The sequence below is a fragment of the Elephantulus edwardii genome, unplaced genomic scaffold, assembly GCF_000299155.1.
Source record: "Elephantulus edwardii isolate Elephantulus edwardi_28Jun2011 unplaced genomic scaffold, EleEdw1.0 scaffold00491, whole genome shotgun sequence".
NCBI lineage: Eukaryota > Metazoa > Chordata > Mammalia > Macroscelidea > Macroscelididae > Elephantulus > Elephantulus edwardii.
Window position 1 is genome coordinate 82,980 of NW_006400241.1, and position 12,093 is coordinate 95,072.

General features: G+C 42.2%; 1 pseudogene; it reads left to right on the forward strand.

Annotated features, from left to right (window-relative positions):
* LOC102865518 overlaps positions 1 to 12,093 on the forward strand; it is a 193,763-nt pseudogene that overhangs the window by 61,945 nt on the left and 119,725 nt on the right.

A 12,093-nucleotide genomic window follows, 5' to 3' on the forward strand; every position in this document is an offset into this window, starting at 1 on the left:
AAACAAGTGTACCGGAGTTATATCTTGCTAAGAGTTTTGTAGTTACACAAAATGGAAATGTTATATATTCTTCCTTTCCTTTTTTTTTCTGAAGAGAATGTTTTATGGTTTAGGTAAAAATTTAACCAGCAAATTAAGTTCTCATTTAATAATTGCTATCATCCACAGAGAAAGCAAAAAGTAATTGCAAAGACAAAGGAGGAAGAAATGACTGAAATGAATGTCAGAAGTGCCAAGAAGTGAAAGCAAGGGAAGAATCCAGGAAATTAAGGACCTGAACAGAAGATTTCAAAGGGCAGCTCAAGAAGACAAAGCAAACTATTATGATGAAATGTGCAAAGAGCAAAAGTCAGAAAATCAAAAGGGAAAAACTCGCTTGACATTTCTTAAGCTGAAGGAACTGAAGAACAAATTCAAGCCTTGAGTGGCAATATTTAAGAATGCTATGGGTAGAATACTGAATTATCCAGGAAGCATCAAAAGAAGATGGAAAGAGTACAGAAGTCAATATATCAAAAAGAATTGGCTGACATGGAAGAATTTCATACAACAACATATGATCAGAAGGCAATGGTGATGAAAGATGAAGTTCAAGCTGCTCTGAAGGAATTGGGGAGGTGGGGGGAACCAAACACCAAAGTCCCAGGAAGTGATGGAATGTCAATTGACGTATTTCAACAGACACATGCTGCCCTGGACATACTCACCAGTCTCTGCCAGACAATCTGGAGGATAGCTGCCTGTCCAACTAACTGGAAGAGATCCATATTTACTCCCATACCCCCAAAAAGTAATCCAACAGTTTGGAAATTATTGAACAGTACTCGACGGCACATGACAACAACAACAAAAACAACAACAATCACAAATGTCACACACAAGTGAAATCCTGCTGAAGATTATTTAAAAAACTCCCAATTGGAACGTATATCAACAGAGAACTACCAGAAGTTCAAGCTGAGACCATGGCATTATAGCCAATGTCAGAGAGCAGCCAAAATCAGATGAATATCTATCTGTGTTTTATTGACTATGCAAAGGCATTTGACTGTGTGGATTACAATGAAGTGTGGCTAAGAGAAAATGTGATATTTCAAATTACTGAGAAGCAGTGATGTTAGTTTGAGAAGAATGGTAATTCCAGAATACCTGATTGTGTTCATGTAAAACCTCCACTTGGAACAGGAAGCAGTCATCAGAACAGAGCAAGGAAACACTGCATGTTTCAAAATTGGGAAAAGGGTATATCAGGAATGTGTCTTGTCTCCATATCTTTTCAATCTATATGCAGAACAGATCATTCAGGAGGCTGGGCTTTATGAGGAGGAGTGTGGCATCAGGGTTAGAGGAAGACTCATCAACAACCTGCGTTATGCAGATGACACAACCTCACTTACTGAAAATGAGGAGGACCTGAAGTGTTTGCTGCAGAAGGTTGAGGACTGCAGTCTTCAATATTCATTGAAGCTCAGTATCAAGGAGACAAAGATTCTCACCACTGGGCCAATGGCAGCATCATGATAGATGAAGAGAAGATTGAGATTGTTAAAAATTTCAGCTTGCTCAGTTCCACAATCAACACTCTTGGCACTAGCAGTCAGGAAATCAAAATACGAATTGCATTGGAAAAATCTGCTTTCAGGGACCTCTCCAAAGTGCTAAGGAACAGCGAGGTCAGTCTCAAGACTAAGGTGCTCCTTTTCCTTTGGTCTTTGGAATTACTTGCTGTGCATCAGAGAGCCAGACAATGACTAAGGATGACAGAAGGAGGTCCAGTGCCTTTGAGTTGTGCTGGAGAAGAATGTTGAACATTCCATAGACTGCAGAGGCAAGGATTTTGAGGCGCCATCTCACATTATTTCAGGCATGTTGCAAGGAGGAACCAGTCCTTGTAGCAGAACATAATTCTTGGAAAGGTGGAGGGACAACATAAGAGAAGACAACCCTGGATGAGTTGGATTGACTAACTGTGATAATGGGGTTATGTGTGTCAGAGATAGTGAGACTAGTTTAGGATAGGGCATGGTTTAGTGCTGTTTGTTTCTAGGGTCACTATAAGTCACAGGAAACTTGATGACACATAACAACAACAACATATAATTTATTAAGCAGTATTGTTTACATTTTTCACACTGTGTCACCATTTTTATCCTTTTGTTATGGTTATATCTTTTCCAGTAATCTAGTTTTCCCTGGATTGGAGGAAGACTCCTCAATAACTCCTCAATATTCGATAACACACCTTGCTTGCTGAAAGTGAGGAGGACTTGGAACACTTGCTTTAGAAGCTCAAGCACTGCAACTTTCAATATGGATCACATCATAATGTAAAAAAAAAATTCTCACCACTATACCAATAGGCGATAGGTGAAGAAAATATCTTCATGATAGGTGAAGAAAATCTTGAAACTATCAATGACTTCATCTTACTTAGATCCCCAATAAATACAGATGGCACCAGCAGTCAGGAGATCAGGAAATGTATTACACTGGGAAAGTCTGCAATTAGGGACTTCTCCAAATTCCTGAGAAGCAGTAATGTTAGTTTGAAAACTAAGGTGTGCCTGATTCAGACCATGGTCTTTTCAGTCACTTGGCATGCATCTGAGAGCTGGACATTGAATAGGGATGACAGAAAAGTTGGTGCCTTTGAGTTATGGAGGAGAGTACTGACTATCCCAGGAATTGCTGAAAGAAAAAAAACAAACAGATATATCTTGGAGAGAAGGAAGCCAGATTGATCATTAGAAGCAAGTAAGGATGGTGAAGCTTCGTCTCGCATACTTTGGGCATGTTGCTAGGAGAGGCTATTCTTGGAGAAGGACATCATACTGGGAAAAGTAGAGGACAGTCAAGGAGAGTAAGACCCTCAACCAGGTGGATTGACACAGTGACTGCAGCAGAGGGCTGGAGTGTGTCAGAGATTGTCTATTGTTTATAGGGTCACTATGAGTCATACTTGACTGCAGGGTACCTAATAATAATAATAGTAGTAATTATTACTATTTTTGGATTGAATTGCTGATGACTTGAGGGCATGTAACAGTAATAATCTGCTTTAGATCGATTTTTGACCATTTGGTCTCAAATAGATGTTTTGTTTTGTTCTGTTTTTTAGAAGAGTTAATTGCTTATATGTAATGTTTTGATTTTATGGGCCAATTTGTTATTTATCTAAAAGGTGACCTCCAGAGATAACTTGAGTTTGAGGTTTAAAGAGTATCTTAGAAGAATAGTCTTGGGCAATGTTCTGATCTCAACCAATCTAGTGAATTGAATGTTTAGAAATTTAAATGCTTGTTCTTATTGTCTACCCCTTTTAATAGAAACTCTTATGTCGTTCTAAACAGTAATTATCTGGGCACCATCTAGTTCTTCTGGTCTCAGAATAGATGAGATTGTGCTCTGAAGACTTCTCTTCTGATTAGTTGCTTCTTTACTTCTCTTTTGTCCCTTATGAGTCAAGACCAGTTGTTGTATTTTTGATGACCACTTGTAAGCTTTTAAGAACCCAGACATTACTCACTGCATTGGGAACAAAGACTTTATAAACCATATATATATATATACATACCTTATTATGACAGTTAACTGAGTTGTTTCACAAAACAATGATACTCAGCATTGAAACCCAGAAAGCCAATCTTGTGAGATGTTTGGTAATGTTTAAGAAATATTCATGAATGTGTCTCCATGTCTCCTGTATTTATTTTGTACACACACGGAAGTTGGAGTATCATCCATTTTCTAAACAACATGCCTCTGGAAACTCTATGAACTTTGATAAAAGTCGATAGTTATAAAAAGGCTTTACACCTTCTGTTCATAGGCTCTCTATGAGTTGTGTTCAACTTGACGGCAATCCACAACAACATCATATGCATGCACACATATACATATATATGCATGCACACATATATATGTATCACACATAAACATATTTATATATGCATCTTTCTGTCTCTGCATATATGTATCCACACACTTATGCCTATATGCATATATATATATACACATATATACACACATACATACATACACACACTATACACACACACATATATTTGTGGAACTACATACTTTCTTGGTTGTTGTTGTTCCAAGATTATGAAAGGGTTCACTTTGTTCATTCTTTTTAATCATGTTTGAAGAATAAACATTGAGTGTGTTCCATTGGAAATTAAAAATGGCTAGGTTTTTTTCTTGCTAAGAAAACACCATTTTTAAGTAAAAGAAAATAAAATTTTAGTTACTGAGTTTGGTTTCTCCCAATGAAATCTCTGTCTGTGCCCCTTCTCTTGACTGAAATAGTCTAAATAAGACATGTTGGGGGCACTTTGATATTTCTGGTGGGAATGGAAAAGAACTGTGCCCTTGCACAAAAGTAGGTTTTTCTTCACAAAGTCCTTATAATTAAAAAAAATAAATACATAAAACTAAAAGGTGAAATACTCCACAGATAATTGTGACTTAAAAATCTCTCAGTGGTATAAGGAGTTAATGTCCTCAGCAGTTCATGGGAAAAGTTAGTGGTTCAGGTCTCCCTAGAAAGGTCTTGGAAAAAAGACCTGGACTGTTCTCCTGAAAAGTCAGCCTTTGAGATCCCTGTGGAGCCACACGCTTGTTCTCCTTCACATGTTGTTTCCGTGATCCTGTGAAGCACATGCTTGTTCTCATTCACACGTGGCTTCCGTGACCCTGTGGAGCACACATTTGTTCTCACTCACTCGTGGTTTCCGTGACCCTGTAGAGCACACACTTGTTCTCATTCACACGTGGTTTCCGTGATCCTGTGAAGCACACGCTTGTTCTCATTCACACGTGGTTTCCGTGATCCTGTGAAGCACACGCTTGTTCTCATTCACACGTGGTTTCTGTGATCCTGTGAAGCACACGCTTGTTCTCATTCACACGTGGTTTCCATGATCCTGTGAAGCACACGCTTGTTCTCATTCACACGTGGTTTCCGTGACCCTGTGGAGCACACACTTGTTCTCATTCACACGTGGTTTCTGTGATCCTGTGAAGCACACATTTGTTCTCATACATGCATGGTTTCTGTGGGTTGAAATTGACACCTCACCAGCTAGGACTATAGTTTAAACTCTTTATTTTGAAATAATTTTCTTTTCTTGATTGATGAGTTCTTATTTTATTTTATTGGAAGATTGGTCTAAAAATTTGAAACAATTTAAAGTATGAGATGCTATTATAACACACATGACCATACTTAAGAAGTTGAGAAGAGCAGAACAGTAAACACAACACTCACAAAAACCTGATCATTTGAAAGTTTTCATCCTTATTTTATCTTGTCACTTTAAATTGTGGTCATATGATTCCTTAGATTTCTGGGACTTCTGTAAATCCTCATACAATTGACTATAATCAAATGTATATTGACTTTTGTCTTTCCAGTAAGACCTATTTTTAAATGCATGTTTGGTGGAGAAGCAGTATCATCATTGGCGGCACAATGGTTCTGTTACTCCTTTAATGGAGGAGTGACCCTAAAAGAAAGGCTTGTTTTATTTGGTAGATATTGAATTAAAACAAAATGAGTATCCTGAACCTGAGGCCATTTGTAAAGCCCAGTGGATTATGCTGGATCCACAATAATCCATGATTATCTCCAAAAATCTTTCATGTGATCAAGGGCTAGGATAACGTGAGGCTGATTTTTTCTTCTCAGGAAGCTTTCACTAAACCTGATTTCTAGGCTATGAGATTAGAGACCGAATCTCTCATTTATCAGAAAAATGGTTGTTTGAAATTATTTGTCACAGCTAACCTCATAAAAAAGTACAAATTTAGGCCTTTATAGTCAATATACACATTTTTTTAAAATAGGAAACAAATCACGTGGCCTCAGTCCTAGTACCTCACAGTCTCTCATTACGTAAAGATTTGGTCATTTCAAGGGTTTCCGTGACCATGTACTACAGAGGTCTAGAACCGAGGTTCTCAAAGTGGGATCCCTGAACTGGCAGCAACATCACCATCGCCTGGAAATTTGTTATAACTACAGACTCTCAGCTCCTGCCCTCACATCTTCTCCAGTAAGAACCCTAAACACATGACCACAAATCAGCATTTTCATAGACCTCCAGGCGTTTTTAAAGCACAAATTTGAGAGCCATCATTCCAAGGAAGTTTCGATCTCTGAAACTATGCATTTATTTTACAGACATTCATAGCTACCAAGAGTTAAAGGCAAAATGAGGCTGTGTCTCCTCCTTGTTATCTTACCACCAGGTGGAAAGTTACACAGAAAGTAAATCTCAGAAGGATTTCTGCTACAAGCTTAACGCAGTACAGTAGGTGTGAGCCCATCCCACAGCCCGCTCTGTAATCTCAGTGAGCCAGCCGGTGCGAGGGCTCCAGTGGGGGCAAATGCAGCAAAGCAGAGATGACCATCAATGACCAAAGGCAAGACCAGACGGAGATTTGGTCCAAAGACCACTTGGACAGCAGAGAGGCTCCTTAGTACTTAGGTCCTTGATAACAGACTATCCCAATGCAGTACGGCTGATGAGCAGTGATGTCAGTTTAAAGTTTACAGTTCATGTGATCCGAGCCATGGTCTTTTCAATTACTTCTTATGCATCTGAAAGTTGGACAGTGAATAAAAAGGACGGAAGAAGAATCAATGTTTTTGAGCTGTTGCACTGGAGAAGAGTACTGAATATTTTATAGTCTGCTAAAAAGACAAAGAAATATGTCTTAGAGATAGTACAGTGAGGGTGGTCCTTAGAGGCAAGGATGTGAAACTTTATCTCATGTTCTTTGGGCATGTTGTCAGGAGAGGCTGGTCCTTGGAAAAGAACCTCATGCTGCCGTTGAGCATCAGCATAAGAGAAGTAGATCTCAAAGAAGATAGATTGACACAATGACTGACAGTGGGCTCGAGTGTGTCTGAGGTGGTGAGGATATGGCCAGGTTCAGACCTGTTGTTTATAAGGTAGAAGGTTCCTGTAAGTTGACTTACTGACACTTAACAACAACAACAACAACAATAATAATAATAATAATAAAAAGGACATCAACAGGGAACTAACTGCCAGACATTCAAGCCATGTTATGGGGCGAGCATAGAATGAGGGCCATCATTGCCAATGCCAGAAGCATCTTGGCTGAAAGCAGAGAATACTAGAAAGATAGTTTGTTTCTATGATCCTGGAAAAAGTGTAGGGTCAGAGAAAAAAGAGGAAGACCCCAATAGATGGATGGACACGGAGGCTGTAACAGTGGACTCAAGCAAATCCAAGACAGTGAGGATAGTGCGGGACAGCACAAGCTTCAGATCTGTTGTTCACAGAGTTGCTGTGAGTTGAAGTTGATTCAACAGCATTGACAACGCACAGGCATCCAACTATGTGGGCTGTGGAAAATTATAGACAATATTGAAGAGAATGAGAATTCCACAACACTGAATTGTGCCCATGCAGAATCTGAACACAAAACCAAGAAACAGTTGTTTGAAGGAGATACTTAATGGTTTAAGATCAAAAAAAGTGTACGGTGGACTTGTGCCTTCTGCCATACTTACTCTGTATACAAATAATCCTAGAAGCTGGACTATATTAAGAAGGATATAGCATCAGATTTAGAGAAAGACTAGTCAACAGTTTGTGTTACGCATATGACACAACTTTCTTTTCAGACAAAGAAGAGGGATTTGAAGCTTGAAGACGTAGCCTTCAGTGTGGACTCCATCAAGAGAACAAAACTCAACCACTAGATTAGGCAACATCTTGATAAATGGAGGAAAGATTGAAGCTGTCAGTGATTTCATTTTACTTTGATCCACATTTAACAGTGATTGAAAAATAGCAGTCGAGAAACCAAACATACTGCATTGGAAAAATCTGTGGTAAGGACCTCTCCAAAGTGCTAAAGATCAAGGATGTCAGTTTAAAGACAGACTGAGGTATTCTTGGCCAAAGCCATGGTATTTTCATACGTGTGTGACATTTCAGCAATGTTCAAGGAAGACTGAAGAAAAACTGACATTTTTGAGTCGTGGTGTTGCCAGGAAAGTCAGGAAGGGTGCTTCTGAGAAGTGAGAGTGGTAAGACTTTGTCTCAGAGTTTGGCTGCCTTGTAGTGTGTGCTGGTCCTCGGGAAAGCATTCAGTGAAGGAGAGGAAGACCCTCAATGAGATGGTTTGATGCGGTGACTGCGACAGTGGGCATGAGCCCAGTAGAGACTGTGAGGACAGCGCTGGATCAGTCAGGGTTTGCATCTGTTTTACACAGGGAACCACAAGCTGACACGGATGCAAACACAAAACTAGATTTTTTGTGTGTGTCACAGGACATTGAAAACCAAATTTTTGTGACCTTTGAAATTCAAAGGACTTCATTTAGAGACCCAGTGTCTCTAGCTCTCTGTAATTGCTGTGTGGTTGGTCCTGTGTGAACGTTGATGTGGCTGTGTGCACGCAGGGCCTGACCTCTGTGAGAGGAGCTGCTGCTTGCCACTCTGCCTCCCTCGTCCTGTAGGTCAGCCTGTGCCATTCATGATCAGGTTTCCCTTGCTTAGCCTGTGGTTAAGTCTGCCCACCAGGTGAGGGAGGGGATACTAAACAGACAGCACCTGTGCCCTTGCCTGTGACATCAACCTGTGCTTCATGGAAGTCCAGGTGTGTCAGAGGAGAAGCGGAGAAGCAAACTCCATCAGCTGTAAATTACTAGTTCTTCCTTACAAAGTACTACTGAATAGACTTGAACTTCCAACCTTTCTATCAGTAATTGATAACCTTAACCATGCCCACTGTCCAGAGACTTCTGTCACGGCTATACCCACAACCAAACCACAGCTGGCAAATCAGTTGATACTCATGGTGACACTTTATCAGATTTCCAAGGCTGTAAACCTGTGATGTGGTGACAGCGGTGGCCATGGTCATTGTCTGGGAGTGATGACATGAACCGATGATGTGGTGACAGTGCTGTCCGTGGGGTCACTGTAGGAGTTCCCACTGGAGCAGGCCTCGCTGGGCCCTGTTGATAGTCCTCATTCCTGGTTTCATGTCTCTCAACAACTGAGCCTGTTCATGAACAGAGAGTCATCCGTGGACACCTACTCTTCTAAGCTCCGATGTCCTCTTTAGCTTTTGTGTCTGCTCCGTGAGAAATGTGACATGTCCCCTAGAGCCCTGGTGACTTGGGTAGGATGAACGTGAACTATTTTTCCATTTCTTCCACCTTTTGATTGAAACTGATGATGCATCTTTCTCCTTTATTTTTTTTTTTTTACAGATACCTTTTGAATTTGCAAATGGAGAGAGATATCTTCCATGGTCGACTCCTGTGCTCATTTTCGGATGCTGCCTACCTCGGGGCCTGCATTGTGCAAGGTGAGTGTGGCCTGGCTGTGCGTCCACTCTGGGGTTCAGCATCCCAGGGTGGTCTCTGGTCTTGGCTTGCGCTTGCTCCTTTGTGTGCTTCCTGCCCATGTGGCCCTGTGAGACCTGGCAGGGCTGGGTGGCTTAGCAACAGAGCCCTGCTCTAGGCACCCCCAGGCACAGTGTCCTGAGGAAGGCCAGGGGAGGGGTCCACAGCCGCTCTGAAGAGGATAGGCTCGTGTTTTACCGAGAGCCCAGAAAGGGAGGGTATGCTTAGAGCAGCAACCATCAAGTGTGAGGCTTTGTGTTCACGGTGAAGAGACCACCTTGTCCAGGAAGGGAGGTGTCCAATGTGGATTGTCATCCCTGGAGACCTCTGCATGTTTCCGTGATTTCCTCAATTTTTCTAGCAACATGATGTGAAGGAGGCACGGAGTGGCGCCGTTGGTATGTGCTCACCTGCACCTCAAGGCTGTGGTTTAAGCCCACTGTGTGACCATGGAGGAGCTTCCTCGTGACCTGTGTTCAGATTACAGCCCGGAAACCCCAGGAGAATTCTTGTCTGTCACACAGGGCTTGTCAGACCTTGGACCCTAAATGATGGTAATGGGCTTCTTGTCTGCCTTTATATGAGGAGGAAAGCTGCAGTGCACTCTGTCAGCCACACTAACTTCCCTCATTTCCTGATTATTTTACCTCAGGGAAATGATTTAGACTCTTAAAGCATCAGTTCTTCATCTCTTTGTGGGGACGTAATACCCCTCCCTGGGTGACGATTCCACAGAGCAAGCCCAGCATGGCCCAGCAGAGTGGAGGTAGGAGCAGATGTATGAGTGGGTGTGGGGGCAGGTAGAGGATGGTCCCTCCTGTAAGGACAGCAAAGGGGGCGGCAATTTTGAGGATCCGGGGCAGCTCTTTGCCATGGTGATGGGCCCAGCACCCATAAAGAGCAGGCTCAGGTGTTCCGGTTCCCCTGGGCCAACCTGAAGGCAGCTGCCCACAGAGGCCATCTGCGGGAACTCAAGTGGCTCTGTTCTTTGTGGTCTGAATGTTAAAGACATGTTTATAAGCTGGGAGGCAATGAGAAGGTATAGAGAAAGAGAGGTACTACCAGCCAGGTAGAAACAGAGAGACACACAGGCAAAGCAGGGGATGCCTGAGGGAGCCGGCTGACCTGTGGCTCTGGAGTCCTGAAAGGATTTCCCTGGGTCATCTCTGTCACCGTGGTGGGGTGACTCTTCCTTACTGCCCCGAAGAAAGCCCTTCTTGTTGTGTGGATTTCCCTGCTGCCTGTCACTGGCCGTTTGGGTGCTCTGCATGGTCTGTGACACAGTCCCCTGGCAAGTGGTTTTTCAGTAAACTCTGGGTGACTTCTCTCCTTCCTTGGGAACATTCACTCTTAGAATTGTGTTTTAGTGGAGGTGACACAACCCTTTTAGATAGATATCCGGGTTTAAAGTGAAGAGCGTCAGATTACCAACAAGCACAGGAAGCACAGACCCACATGTGTTCACTTCCTGCTCGTAACAAACAGTTTCACAATTCTGCTTTCCAATATGGCTGGCTTCCCTCTCTCCTCCAACCCCACAGCACCTTCCTACAGAACCCAAGCTCTTTTCAAATTATCAGTGCCTGACGGGGACAGAATACTCACTCGCAGTGTAGCACAGGCTTGTCTGTGCTTACTCAATTGGCAGCATCATGATAGATGGAGGCAAGATTGAAGTTACCAAGGATTTAATTTTAAAAGGGTTTACAACCAATACCCCTGGTAGTAGCTATCTTGAAATCAGAGGATGTGTTTTATTGAGGAAATCTCCTGTCAGGGACATCTCCAAAATGCTAAAGAGCAACAATGTCAGTTTAAAGACCAAGGTGCAGTGAATCCAAACCATAGTATTTTCATTTGTTTCATACACCTGGAAATTGGATAATGAATAAAGGAGACTGAAGAATTGATGCCTGTGAATTGTCATGCTCACATGGAGTATTGAATATACCCCGGAATGCCAAAAGAACCAATAAGCCTTCAAGGGAGTGCAAATTGAGTGCTCCTTAGAGGCAAGGATGCTTAAACTTATTCTCACGTACTTAAAGCATGTTTTGAAGGGGACTTGGAGAGAGACATCAAGCTGACAAAGGTAGAAGGTTGGGAAAGGGAAGACCCTTAATGAGGTATCTTGACTACCACAGTGGGTTTGAGCATGAGCATGGTGCAGGGTAAGGCATCGTTGAGATCTCTTGTTCATAGGATCTCTATGAGTCATAATTTACTTGATGCCACATCACAACAACAACTGTAGTGAACAATTTGACCACGTTAAATCATTGGCTTATAGCAGAGAGAACTTTCCACCTGCCCCTAGGTGAAGTATAGGTTCCAGAAAGTAGCCTCTGTTACATCCAAGCAAAAGGATGTTAAAACCTGGTGTTGTTGTTATGTGCCATCGAGTAGACTCTGACTCATAGTGACCCTATGTACAACAGCTCGCAACCCTGCTCTATCCTGAGACAATTTCGTCATCTCTGACACATCAACCTCCATTACTTCAGTCACTGAGTCAGTCCATCTCATCCAGGATCTTCCTTTCTTGCACTGTCCTTCCATCTTTCCAAGCATGATGTCCCTCTCCAAGGACTGATCATTCCTTGCAGCATGCCCAAAGTATGTCAGACAGAGCTTTAGAATCCTTGCCTCCAAGGAGCAGCCTGGCTTCACCCTCTCCAGGATGAAACTATTTGTTC